The 13,610-nt window shown below is 41.7% G+C and overlaps 11 non-coding genes across 11 annotated transcripts; all 11 read right to left on the reverse strand.

Moving 5' to 3' along the window:
* Positions 1-1,418: 1,418 nt before the first annotated feature.
* On the reverse strand, positions 1,419-1,491 carry TRNAV-CAC (transfer RNA valine (anticodon CAC)). Its single transcript has one exon. It is a non-coding gene; the product is annotated as a tRNA-Val (tRNA).
* Positions 1,492-1,763: 272 nt separating this feature from the next.
* TRNAP-UGG (transfer RNA proline (anticodon UGG)) lies at positions 1,764-1,835 on the reverse strand. The gene has a single exon. It is a non-coding gene; the product is annotated as a tRNA-Pro (tRNA).
* Positions 1,836-3,805: 1,970 nt separating this feature from the next.
* On the reverse strand, positions 3,806-3,878 carry TRNAV-CAC (transfer RNA valine (anticodon CAC)). Its single transcript has one exon. It is a non-coding gene; the product is annotated as a tRNA-Val (tRNA).
* A 272-nt stretch (positions 3,879-4,150) lies between these two features.
* Positions 4,151-4,222, reverse strand: TRNAP-UGG (transfer RNA proline (anticodon UGG)). Its single transcript has one exon. It is a non-coding gene; the product is annotated as a tRNA-Pro (tRNA).
* A 1,970-nt stretch (positions 4,223-6,192) lies between these two features.
* Positions 6,193-6,265, reverse strand: TRNAV-CAC (transfer RNA valine (anticodon CAC)). The gene has a single exon. It is a non-coding gene; the product is annotated as a tRNA-Val (tRNA).
* Positions 6,266-6,537: 272 nt separating this feature from the next.
* Positions 6,538-6,609, reverse strand: TRNAP-UGG (transfer RNA proline (anticodon UGG)). Its single transcript has one exon. It is a non-coding gene; the product is annotated as a tRNA-Pro (tRNA).
* A 1,970-nt stretch (positions 6,610-8,579) lies between these two features.
* TRNAV-CAC (transfer RNA valine (anticodon CAC)) lies at positions 8,580-8,652 on the reverse strand. Its single transcript has one exon. It is a non-coding gene; the product is annotated as a tRNA-Val (tRNA).
* Positions 8,653-8,924: 272 nt separating this feature from the next.
* TRNAP-UGG (transfer RNA proline (anticodon UGG)) lies at positions 8,925-8,996 on the reverse strand. The gene has a single exon. It is a non-coding gene; the product is annotated as a tRNA-Pro (tRNA).
* A 1,970-nt stretch (positions 8,997-10,966) lies between these two features.
* TRNAV-CAC (transfer RNA valine (anticodon CAC)) lies at positions 10,967-11,039 on the reverse strand. Its single transcript has one exon. It is a non-coding gene; the product is annotated as a tRNA-Val (tRNA).
* Positions 11,040-11,311: 272 nt separating this feature from the next.
* TRNAP-UGG (transfer RNA proline (anticodon UGG)) lies at positions 11,312-11,383 on the reverse strand. Its single transcript has one exon. It is a non-coding gene; the product is annotated as a tRNA-Pro (tRNA).
* Positions 11,384-13,353: 1,970 nt separating this feature from the next.
* On the reverse strand, positions 13,354-13,426 carry TRNAV-CAC (transfer RNA valine (anticodon CAC)). The gene has a single exon. It is a non-coding gene; the product is annotated as a tRNA-Val (tRNA).
* Between the last annotated feature and the right edge of the window lie 184 nt (positions 13,427-13,610).

Consider the following 13,610-nt stretch of genomic DNA (forward strand, 5'->3'; position numbering starts at 1 on the left):
GTGGAAAGGGTCCAAGTGGATGCCCCTTCCTTTTTAGGGTGGGTCCTGCTGACTATCATAGGATTGCTTGTAAAAGTGGTCAGGGTCAGAGGAAAAGCTGCCAACACTTCTTAGCGTTCTCTATAGATGCAGCCATTTTCTGTGACTGTAATTTCGGCCTTTTCCCAGAAGTCTCCATTCTGCCTATGCAAATTAACAAAAGCAGTGCTTATTCCTCACTTGCTCAAATGTCCTTCCTTTCCAGAAAGCTCTGATTAAGCATGCTTATTTTCTTTTTCTGGGATATTTTAAATTGTTTCGCTGTCCAGTCTGTGGCAGTAGAAAGCTGCTTATGATGCCAGGTTTTGATGAATCCCCAAGGTACAAGTACAGAGGAATATATCAGTCTCTAGGATATGGAACTTTTAGCTAACACATCACAATATGTGATGCTTGCCAAGAAAACACTACATTCTGGAGCGCTGATGATCAGAACATTCTGCTCCTGAAGGATAGAAAAGACAGCTTGATTGAAATAAAGTCTGTTTATATTGACGCTCTCTCTCTCCCTATATATACATACATGCATACACACACACACACAGGTATGTCATGCATTTCTTCAGATTTGTTTCAACCATTTACCATTTATTGGAGAATCCCTACTTTTCAAGTGACTGCAAATGAAGTCATCTCTGGCACTTTTTGTGCAAAGTAAGAGACACACATGACACCTTATTATAAATGTCATCGGTTTCTTTGTTACTGTGTACTTTCAAAGCATGGGGCTTTCACACGTCAGGTAAACCTGATTACCACTACACAACAAAAGCAGATGCAGCTTTCTTATCTATGTCGTGATAGAACAGTTGTGAATTGAGTAGAAGAAGGGCCCTGATGTGATACTTATTACATGCAGCCTGTAAGATAGTCAAACATGCAGGCTAGGAAGGAAGATGCAAATATCAATGTATTAGAAAAACACCTAAAGGCGAGTGATATGCTTTCATTCATGCATGGCTAGGAAAAATCGCCATACTGTTGCAAACATTCTTACACCACCAACTGGAAATAAATGATTCTGACATTAAACGTAAAGGTGACAATGCATTTGTATCATCACCTTGAGAAGGATCATCTTGGAATTGAGCCGAGGGCCTCTGCACTCAAAGCCAGAAACACTCCACTAAAATAAGATTCCTGTTGGTGCCAACAATTCTCCATGTTAATGCTTGTTCTAGGTGAGCAGTGAACCGATTGCAGGGCTCTTTTGAAAGCAAGGTCTGAGAACCAACAGATACATCCACACGCCGATTACTTTAGTGTTTTGAGAGAATTCCCTTTCTTGGAACGAGATTGCATGAAATAATCTTCAGGGCTTGGACAATTCCATGGCAAAACGGCACCTATCAACATTGTAGCCAACACAATATAACAACTGTTTCTGCCCGGTTTCGAACCGGGGACCTTTCGCGTGTGAGGCGAACGTGATAACCACTACACTACAGAAACAGATACCTACAGTTGATTTTTCTGTAATGAAACTGCTCCGAACTGGCTATTCCATGGGCCTCTGGCTTTAGATTTCTTTCATGCAACCTGCCCGACATCCCTAGCTGAACGCTCGTACATGCCATGCAAGACCAGATGTTTGGTATTAGCTCAGACTGGGCAGGGCTGAAGCATGAGACTCTAGCAAAGAATTATCCACTACTGCAAAGAAAAAATTGATGTTGGTTTTGAAACGCAAACTTCAAAACAACTTGAAAAGAGTACCAAGAAAAGGGCTCGTCCGGGATTTGAACCCGGGACCTCTCGCACCCAAAGCGAGAATCATACCCCTAGACCAACGAGCCCTCAAAATCCTCTTACCTCTCAAAAGCTAATACCGGCTCTAATCCCGCAATGAAGATCATGCTGGTATCTTTATGATGCTTGGTCTGTGAAAACGCATGAAAGTCAGTCTCAACTTACCCTTTCTCAAACGATAGCACTATCATTTACAAGTGTCTCCTTTTATTCCGTCCCAGCTTTGGACACGTCTTACAGGAAGTCAGCCCTTATTTATATATTGCTGCAGTGGCTGAAGCTTAATGAGAAAGAGTAACAAGTTGTTCATAACAACATAAGAAACACATTGTGCATTTTCTCTCAAATACTCCTTCACTTTGTGCCAAAAGAAATACCAAGGTGAATACCTAGGCCACAGATTCAAGCTAAAGATCTTCCTGCTGAATGCAAGGCGCAATAAAAACTGCATATCGCTGGACTAAAGCATTCCTTGCATAGCCTCTAACATCATAACATAACTGAGCTGCTAGCAGCAAGCTAACCAATACCTTTCTGAAATGAGAATGACATGTGCTTATCTGCTCAATCAGTGCTCAATCAGGCGAGATTTAGAAAAGGTGGAAAGGGTCCAAGTGGATGCCCCTTCCTTTTTAGGGTGGGTCCTGCTGACTATCATAGGATTGCTTGTAAAAGTGGTCAGGGTCAGAGGAAAAGCTGCCAACACTTCTTAGCGTTCTCTATAGATGCAGCCATTTTCTGTGACTGTAATTTCGGCCTTTTCCCAGAAGTCTCTATTCTGCCTATGCAAATTAACAAAAGCAGTGCTTATTCCTCACTTGCTCAAAGGTCCTTCCTGTCCAGAAAGCTCTGATTAAGCATGCTTATTTTCTTTTTCTGGGATATTTTAAATTGTTTCGCTGTCCAGTCTGTGGCAGTAGAAAGCTGCTTATGATGCCAGGTTTTGATGAATCCCCAAGGTACAAGTACAGAGGAATATATCAGTCTCTAGGATATGGAACTTTTAGCTAACACATCACAATATGTGATGCTTGCCAAGAAAACACTACATTCTGGAGCGCTGATGATCAGAACATTCTGCTCCTGAAGGATAGAAAAGACAGCTTGATTGAAATAAAGTCTGTTTATATTGACGCTCTCTCTCTCCCTATATATACATACATGCGTACACACACACACACAGGTATGTCATGCATTTCTTCAGATTTGTTTAAACCATTTACCATTTATTGGAGAATCCCTACTTTTCAAGTGACTGCAAATGAAGCCATCTCTGGCACTTTTTGTGCAAAGTAAGAGACACACATGACACCTTTTTATAAAAGTCATCGGTTTCTTTGTTACTGTGTACTTTCAAAGCATGGGGCTTTCACACGTCAGGTAAACCTGATTACCACTACACAACAAAAGCAGATGCAGCTTTCTTATCTATGTCGTGATAGAACAGTTGTGAATTGAGTAGAAGAAGGGCCCTGATGTGATACTTATTACATGCAGCCTGTAAGATAGTCAAACATGCAGGCTAAGAAGGAAGATGCAAATATCAATGTATTAGAAAAACACCTAAAGGCGAGTGATATGCTTTCATTCATGCATGGCTAGGAAAAATCGCCATACTGTTGCAAACATTCTTACACCACCAACTGGAAATAAATGATTCTGACATTAAACGTAAAGGTGACAATGCATTTGTATCATCACCTTGAGAAGGATCATCTTGGAATTGAGCCGAGGGCCTCTGCACTCAAAGCCAGAAACACTCCACTAAAATAAGATTCCTGTTGGTGCCAACAATTCTCCATGTTAATGCTTGTTCTAGGTGAGCAGTGAACCGATTGCAGGGCTCTTTTGAAAGCAAGGTCTGAGAACCAACAGATACATCCACACGCCGATTACTTTAGTGTTTTGAGAGAATTCCCTTTCTTGGAACGAGATTGCATGAAATAATCTTCAGGGCTTGGACAATTCCATGGCAAAACGGAACCTATCAACATTGTAGCCAACACAATATAACAACTGTTTCTGCCCGGTTTCGAACCGGGGACCTTTCGCGTGTGAGGCGAACGTGATAACCACTACACTACAGAAACAGATACCTACAGTTGATTTTTCTGTAATGAAACTGCTCCGAACTGGCTATTCCATGGGCCTCTGGCTTTAGATTTCTTTCATGCAACCTGCCCGACATCCCTAGCTGAACGCTCGTACATGCCATGCAAGACCAGATGTTTGGTATTAGCTCAGACTGGGCAGGGCTGAAGCATGAGACTCTAGCAAAGAATTATCCACTACTGCAAAGAAAAAATTGATGTTGGTTTTGAAACGCAAACTTCAAAACAACTTGAAAAGAGTACCAAGAAAAGGGCTCGTCCGGGATTTGAACCCGGGACCTCTCGCACCCAAAGCGAGAATCATACCCCTAGACCAACGAGCCCTCAAAATCCTCTTACCTCTCAAAAGCTAATACCGGCTCTAAGCCCGCAATGAAGATCATGCTGGTATCTTTATGATGCTTGGTCTGTGAATACGCATGAAAGTCAGTCTCAACTTACCCTTTCTCAAACGATAGCACTATCATTTACAAGTGTCTCCTTTTATTCCGTCCCAGCTTTGGACACGTCTTACAGGAAGTCAGCCCTTATTTATATATTTCTTCAGTGGCTGAAGCTTAATGAGAAAGAGTAACAAGTTGTTCATAACAACATAAGAAACACATTGTGCATTTTCTCTTAAATACTCCTTCACTTTGTGCCAAAAGAAATACCAAGGTGAATACCTAGGCCACAGATTCAAGCTAAAGATCTTCCTGCTGAATGCAAGGCGCAATAAAAACTGCATATCGCTGGACTAAAGCATTCCTTGCATAGCCTCTAACATCATAACATAACTGAGCTGCTAGCAGCAAGCTAACCAATACCTTTCTGAAATGAGAATGACATGTGCTTATCTGCTCAATCAGTGCTCAATCAGGCGAGATTTAGAAAAGGTGGAAAGGGTCCAAGTGGATGCCCCTTCCTTTTTAGGGTGGGTCCTGCTGACTATCATAGGATTGCTTGTAAAAGTGGTCAGGGTCAGAGGAAAAGCTGCCAACACTTCTTAGCGTTCTCTATAGATGCAGCCATTTTCTGTGACTGTAATTTCGGCCTTTTCCCAGAAGTCTCTATTCTGCCTATGCAAATTAACAAAAGCAGTGCTTATTCCTCACTTGCTCAAAGGTCCTTCCTGTCCAGAAAGCTCTGATTAAGCATGCTTATTTTCTTTTTCTGGGATATTTTAAATTGTTTCGCTGTCCAGTCTGTGGCAGTAGAAAGCTGCTTATGATGCCAGGTTTTGATGAATCCCCAAGGTACAAGTACAGAGGAATATATCAGTCTCTAGGATATGGAACTTTTAGCTAACACATCACAATATGTGATGCTTGCCAAGAAAACACTACATTCTGGAGCGCTGATGATCAGAACATTCTGCTCCTGAAGGATAGAAAAGACAGCTTGATTGAAATAAAGTCTGTTTATATTGACGCTCTCTCTCTCCCTATATATACATACATGCGTACACACACACACACAGGTATGTCATGCATTTCTTCAGATTTGTTTCAACCATTTACCATTTATTGGAGAATCCCTACTTTTCAAGTGACTGCAAATGAAGTCATCTCTGGCACTTTTTGTGCAAAGTAAGAGACGCACATGACACCTTTTTATAAAAGTCATCGGTTTCTTTGTTACTGTGTACTTTCAAAGCATGGGGCTTTCACACGTCAGGTAAACCTGATTACCACTACACAACAAAAGCAGATGCAGCTTTCTTATCTATGTCGTGATAGAACAGTTGTGAATTGAGTAGAAGAAGGGCCCTGATGTGATACTTATTACATGCAGCCTGTAAGATAGTCAAACATGCAGGCTAGGAAGGAAGATGCAAATATCAATGTATTAGAAAAACACCTAAAGGCGAGTGATATGCTTTCATTCATGCATGGCTAGGAAAAATCGCCATACTGTTGCAAACATTCTTACACCACCAACTGGAAATAAATGATTCTGACATTAAACGTAAAGGTGACAATGCATTTGTATCATCACCTTGAGAAGGATCATCTTGGAATTGAGCCGAGGGCCTCTGCACTCAAAGCCAGAAACACTCCACTAAAATAAGATTCCTGTTGGTGCCAACAATTCTCCATGTTAATGCTTGTTCTAGGTGAGCAGTGAACCGATTGCAGGGCTCTTTTGAAAGCAAGGTCTGAGAACCAACAGATACATCCACACGCCGATTACTTTAGTGTTTTGAGAGAATTCCCTTTCTTGGAACGAGATTGCATGAAATAATCTTCAGGGCTTGGACAATTCCATGGCAAAACGGCACCTATCAACATTGTAGCCAACACAATATAACAACTGTTTCTGCCCGGTTTCGAACCGGGGACCTTTCGCGTGTGAGGCGAACGTGATAACCACTACACTACAGAAACAGATACCTACAGTTGATTTTTCTGTAATGAAACTGCTCCGAACTGGCTATTCCATGGGCCTCTGGCTTTAGATTTCTTTCATGCAACCTGCCCGACATCCCTAGCTGAACGCTCGTACATGCCATGCAAGACCAGATGTTTGGTATTAGCTCAGACTGGGCAGGGCTGAAGCATGAGACTCTAGCAAAGAATTATCCACTACTGCAAAGAAAAAATTGATGTTGGTTTTGAAACGCAAACTTCAAAACAACTTGAAAAGAGTACCAAGAAAAGGGCTCGTCCGGGATTTGAACCCGGGACCTCTCGCACCCAAAGCGAGAATCATACCCCTAGACCAACGAGCCCTCAAAATCCTCTTACCTCTCAAAAGCTAATACCGGCTCTAAGCCCGCAATGAAGATCATGCTGGTATCTTTATGATGCTTGGTCTGTGAATACGCATGAAAGTCAGTCTCAACTTACCCTTTCTCAAACGATAGCACTATCATTTACAAGTGTCTCCTTTTATTCCGTCCCAGCTTTGGACACGTCTTACAGGAAGTCAGCCCTTATTTATATATTTCTTCAGTGGCTGAAGCTTAATGAGAAAGAGTAACAAGTTGTTCATAACAACATAAGAAACACATTGTGCATTTTCTCTTAAATACTCCTTCACTTTGTGCCAAAAGAAATACCAAGGTGAATACCTAGGCCACAGATTCAAGCTAAAGATCTTCCTGCTGAATGCAAGGCGCAATAAAAACTGCATATCGCTGGACTAAAGCATTCCTTGCATAGCCTCTAACATCATAACATAACTGAGCTGCTAGCAGCAAGCTAACCAATACCTTTCTGAAATGAGAATGACATGTGCTTATCTGCTCAATCAGTGCTCAATCAGGCGAGATTTAGAAAAGGTGGAAAGGGTCCAAGTGGATGCCCCTTCCTTTTTAGGGTGGGTCCTGCTGACTATCATAGGATTGCTTGTAAAAGTGGTCAGGGTCAGAGGAAAAGCTGCCAACACTTCTTAGCGTTCTCTATAGATGCAGCCATTTTCTGTGACTGTAATTTCGGCCTTTTCCCAGAAGTCTCTATTCTGCCTATGCAAATTAACAAAAGCAGTGCTTATTCCTCACTTGCTCAAATGTCCTTCCTGTCCAGAAAGCTCTGATTAAGCATGCTTATTTTCTTTTTCTGGGATATTTTAAATTGTTTCGCTGTCCAGTCTGTGGCAGTAGAAAGCTGCTTATGATGCCAGGTTTTGATGAATCCCCAAGGTACAAGTACAGAGGAATATATCAGTCTCTAGGATATGGAACTTTTAGCTAACACATCACAATATGTGATGCTTGCCAAGAAAACACTACATTCTGGAGCGCTGATGATCAGAACATTCTGCTCCTGAAGGATAGAAAAGACAGCTTGATTGAAATAAAGTCTGTTTATATTGACGCTCTCTCTCTCCCTATATATACATACATGCGTACACACACACACACAGGTATGTCATGCATTTCTTCAGATTTGTTTAAACCATTTACCATTTATTGGAGAATCCCTACTTTTCAAGTGACTGCAAATGAAGCCATCTCTGGCACTTTTTGTGCAAAGTAAGAGACACACATGACACCTTTTTATAAAAGTCATCGGTTTCTTTGTTACTGTGTACTTTCAAAGCATGGGGCTTTCACACGTCAGGTAAACCTGATTACCACTACACAACAAAAGCAGATGCAGCTTTCTTATCTATGTCGTGATAGAACAGTTGTGAATTGAGTAGAAGAAGGGCCCTGATGTGATACTTATTACATGCAGCCTGTAAGATAGTCAAACATGCAGGCTAAGAAGGAAGATGCAAATATCAATGTATTAGAAAAACACCTAAAGGCGAGTGATATGCTTTCATTCATGCATGGCTAGGAAAAATCGCCATACTGTTGCAAACATTCTTACACCACCAACTGGAAATAAATGATTCTGACATTAAACGTAAAGGTGACAATGCATTTGTATCATCACCTTGAGAAGGATCATCTTGGAATTGAGCCGAGGGCCTCTGCACTCAAAGCCAGAAACACTCCACTAAAATAAGATTCCTGTTGGTGCCAACAATTCTCCATGTTAATGCTTGTTCTAGGTGAGCAGTGAACCGATTGCAGGGCTCTTTTGAAAGCAAGGTCTGAGAACCAACAGATACATCCACACGCCGATTACTTTAGTGTTTTGAGAGAATTCCCTTTCTTGGAACGAGATTGCATGAAATAATCTTCAGGGCTTGGACAATTCCATGGCAAAACGGCACCTATCAACATTGTAGCCAACACAATATAACAACTGTTTCTGCCCGGTTTCGAACCAGGGACCTTTCGCGTGTGAGGCGAACGTGATAACCACTACACTACAGAAACAGATACCTACAGTTGATTTTTCTGTAATGAAACTGCTCCGAACTGGCTATTCCATGGGCCTCTGGCTTTAGATTTCTTTCATGCAACCTGCCCGACATCCCTAGCTGAACGCTCGTACATGCCATGCAAGACCAGATGTTTGGTATTAGCTCAGACTGGGCAGGGCTGAAGCATGAGACTCTAGCAAAGAATTATCCACTACTGCAAAGAAAAAATTGATGTTGGTTTTGAAACGCAAACTTCAAAACAACTTGAAAAGAGTACCAAGAAAAGGGCTCGTCCGGGATTTGAACCCGGGACCTCTCGCACCCAAAGCGAGAATCATACCCCTAGACCAACGAGCCCTCAAAATCCTCTTACCTCTCAAAAGCTAATACCGGCTCTAAGCCCGCAATGAAGATCATGCTGGTATCTTTATGATGCTTGGTCTGTGAAAACGCATGAAAGTCAGTCTCAACTTACCCTTTCTCAAACGATAGCACTATCATTTACAAGTGTCTCCTTTTATTCCGTCCCAGCTTTGGACACGTCTTACAGGAAGTCAGCCCTTATTTATATATTTCTGCAGTGGCTGAAGCTTAATGAGAAAGAGTAACAAGTTGTTCATAACAACATAAGAAACACATTGTGCATTTTCTCTCAAATACTCCTTCACTTTGTGCCAAAAGAAATACCAAGGTGAATACCTAGGCCACAGATTCAAGCTAAAGATCTTCCTGCTGAATGCAAGGCGCAATAAAAACTGCATATCGCTGGACTAAAGCATTCCTTGCATAGCCTCTAACATCATAACATAACTGAGCTGCTAGCAGCAAGCTAACCAATACCTTTCTGAAATGAGAATGACATGTGCTTATCTGCTCAATCAGTGCTCAATCAGGCGAGATTTAGAAAAGGTGGAAAGGGTCCAAGTGGATGCCCCTTCCTTTTTAGGGTGGGTCCTGCTGACTATCATAGGATTGCTTGTAAAAGTGGTCAGGGTCAGAGGAAAAGCTGCCAACACTTCTTAGCGTTCTCTATAGATGCAGCCATTTTCTGTGACTGTAATTTCGGCCTTTTCCCAGAAGTCTCTATTCTGCCTATGCAAATTAACAAAAGCAGTGCTTATTCCTCACTTGCTCAAATGTCCTTCCTTTCCAGAAAGCTCTGATTAAGCATGCTTATTTTCTTTTTCTGGGATATTTTAAATTGTTTCGCTGTCCAGTCTGTGGCAGTAGAAAGCTGCTTATGATGCCAGGTTTTGATGAATCCCCAAGGTACAAGTACAGAGGAATATATCAGTCTCTAGGATATGGAACTTTTAGCTAACACATCACAATATGTGATGCTTGCCAAGAAAACACTACATTCTGGAGCGCTGATGATCAGAACATTCTGCTCCTGAAGGATAGAAAAGACAGCTTGATTGAAATAAAGTCTGTTTATATTGACGCTCTCTCTCTCCCTATATATACATACATGCGTACACACACACACACAGGTATGTCATGCATTTCTTCAGATTTGTTTCAACCATTTACCATTTATTGGAGAATCCCTACTTTTCAAGTGACTGCAAATGAAGTCATCTCTGGCACTTTTTGTGCAAAGTAAGAGACGCACATGACACCTTTTTATAAAAGTCATCGGTTTCTTTGTTACTGTGTACTTTCAAAGCATGGGGCTTTCACACGTCAGGTAAACCTGATTACCACTACACAACAAAAGCAGATGCAGCTTTCTTATCTATGTCGTGATAGAACAGTTGTGAATTGAGTAGAAGAAGGGCCCTGATGTGATACTTATTACATGCAGCCTGTAAGATAGTCAAACATGCAGGCTAGGAAGGAAGATGCAAATATCAATGTATTAGAAAAACACCTAAAGGCGAGTGATATGCTTTCATTCATGCATGGCTAGGAAAAATCGCCATACTGTTGCAAACATTCTTACACCACCAACTGGAAATAAATGATTCTGACATTAAACGTAAAGGTGACAATGCATTTGTATCATCACCTTGAGAAGGATCATCTTGGAATTGAGCCGAGGGCCTCTGCACTCAAAGCCAGAAACACTCCACTAAAATAAGATTCCTGTTGGTGCCAACAATTCTCCATGTTAATGCTTGTTCTAGGTGAGCAGTGAACCGATTGCAGGGCTCTTTTGAAAGCAAGGTCTGAGAACCAACAGATACATCCACACGCCGATTACTTTAGTGTTTTGAGAGAATTCCCTTTCTTGGAACGAGATTGCATGAAATAATCTTCAGGGCTTGGACAATTCCATGGCAAAACGGCACCTATCAACATTGTAGCCAACACAATATAACAACTGTTTCTGCCCGGTTTCGAACCGGGGACCTTTCGCGTGTGAGGCGAACGTGATAACCACTACACTACAGAAACAGATACCTACAGTTGATTTTTCTGTAATGAAACTGCTCCGAACTGGCTATTCCATGGGCCTCTGGCTTTAGATTTCTTTCATGCAACCTGCCCGACATCCCTAGCTGAACGCTCGTACATGCCATGCAAGACCAGATGTTTGGTATTAGCTCAGACTGGGCAGGGCTGAAGCATGAGACTCTAGCAAAGAATTATCCACTACTGCAAAGAAAAAATTGATGTTGGTTTTGAAACGCAAACTTCAAAACAACTTGAAAAGAGTACCAAGAAAAGGGCTCGTCCGGGATTTGAACCCGGGACCTCTCGCACCCAAAGCGAGAATCATACCCCTAGACCAACGAGCCCTCAAAATCCTCTTACCTCTCAAAAGCTAATACCGGCTCTAAGCCCGCAATGAAGATCATGCTGGTATCTTTATGATGCTTGGTCTGTGAATACGCATGAAAGTCAGTCTCAACTTACCCTTTCTCAAACGATAGCACTATCATTTACAAGTGTCTCCTTTTATTCCGTCCCAGCTTTGGACACGTCTTACAGGAAGTCAGCCCTTATTTATATATTTCTTCAGTGGCTGAAGCTTAATGAGAAAGAGTAACAAGTTGTTCATAACAACATAAGAAACACATTGTGCATTTTCTCTTAAATACTCCTTCACTTTGTGCCAAAAGAAATACCAAGGTGAATACCTAGGCCACAGATTCAAGCTAAAGATCTTCCTGCTGAATGCAAGGCGCAATAAAAACTGCATATCGCTGGACTAAAGCATTCCTTGCATAGCCTCTAACATCATAACATAACTGAGCTGCTAGCAGCAAGCTAACCAATACCTTTCTGAAATGAGAATGACATGTGCTTATCTGCTCAATCAGTGCTCAATCAGGCGAGATTTAGAAAAGGTGGAAAGGGTCCAAGTGGATGCCCCTTCCTTTTTAGGGTGGGTCCTGCTGACTATCATAGGATTGCTTGTAAAAGTGGTCAGGGTCAGAGGAAAAGCTGCCAACACTTCTTAGCGTTCTCTATAGATGCAGCCATTTTCTGTGACTGTAATTTCGGCCTTTTCCCAGAAGTCTCTATTCTGCCTATGCAAATTAACAAAAGCAGTGCTTATTCCTCACTTGCTCAAATGTCCTTCCTGTCCAGAAAGCTCTGATTAAGCATGCTTATTTTCTTTTTCTGGGATATTTTAAATTGTTTCGCTGTCCAGTCTGTGGCAGTAGAAAGCTGCTTATGATGCCAGGTTTTGATGAATCCCCAAGGTACAAGTACAGAGGAATATATCAGTCTCTAGGATATGGAACTTTTAGCTAACACATCACAATATGTGATGCTTGCCAAGAAAACACTACATTCTGGAGCGCTGATGATCAGAACATTCTGCTCCTGAAGGATAGAAAAGACAGCTTGATTGAAATAAAGTCTGTTTATATTGACGCTCTCTCTCTCCCTATATATACATACATGCGTACACACACACACACAGGTATGTCATGCATTTCTTCAGATTTGTTTAAACCATTTACCATTTATTGGAGAATCCCTACTTTTCAAGTGACTGCAAATGAAGCCATCTCTGGCACTTTTTGTGCAAAGTAAGAGACACACATGACACCTTTTTATAAAAGTCATCGGTTTCTTTGTTACTGTGTACTTTCAAAGCATGGGGCTTTCACACGTCAGGTAAACCTGATTACCACTACACAACAAAAGCAGATGCAGCTTTCTTATCTATGTCGTGATAGAACAGTTGTGAATTGAGTAGAAGAAGGGCCCTGATGTGATACTTATTACATGCAGCCTGTAAGATAGTCAAACATGCAGGCTAAGAAGGAAGATGCAAATATCAATGTATTAGAAAAACACCTAAAGGCGAGTGATATGCTTTCATTCATGCATGGCTAGGAAAAATCGCCATACTGTTGCAAACATTCTTACACCACCAACTGGAAATAAATGATTCTGACATTAAACGTAAAGGTGACAATGCATTTGTATCATCACCTTGAGAAGGATCATCTTGGAATTGAGCCGAGGGCCTCTGCACTCAAAGCCAGAAACACTCCACTAAAATAAGATTCCTGTTGGTGCCAACAATTCTCCATGTTAATGCTTGTTCTAGGTGAGCAGTGAACCGATTGCAGGGCTCTTTTGAAAGCAAGGTCTGAGAACCAACAGATACATCCACACGCCGATTACTTTAGTGTTTTGAGAGAATTCCCTTTCTTGGAACGAGATTGCATGAAATAATCTTCAGGGCTTGGACAATTCCATGGCAAAACGGCACCTATCAACATTGTAGCCAACACAATATAACAACTGTTTCTGCCCGGTTTCGAACCAGGGACCTTTCGCGTGTGAGGCGAACGTGATAACCACTACACTACAGAAACAGATACCTACAGTTGATTTTTCTGTAATGAAACTGCTCCGAACTGGCTATTCCATGGGCCTCTGGCTTTAGATTTCTTTCATGCAACCTGCCCGACATCCCTAGCTGAACGCTCGTACATGCCATGCAAGACCAGATGTTTGGTATTAGCTCAGACTGGGCAGGGCTGAAGCATGAGACTCTAG

This window comes from Triturus cristatus, chromosome 8, assembly GCF_964204655.1.
Source record: "Triturus cristatus chromosome 8, aTriCri1.1, whole genome shotgun sequence".
Lineage (NCBI taxonomy): Eukaryota > Metazoa > Chordata > Amphibia > Caudata > Salamandridae > Triturus > Triturus cristatus.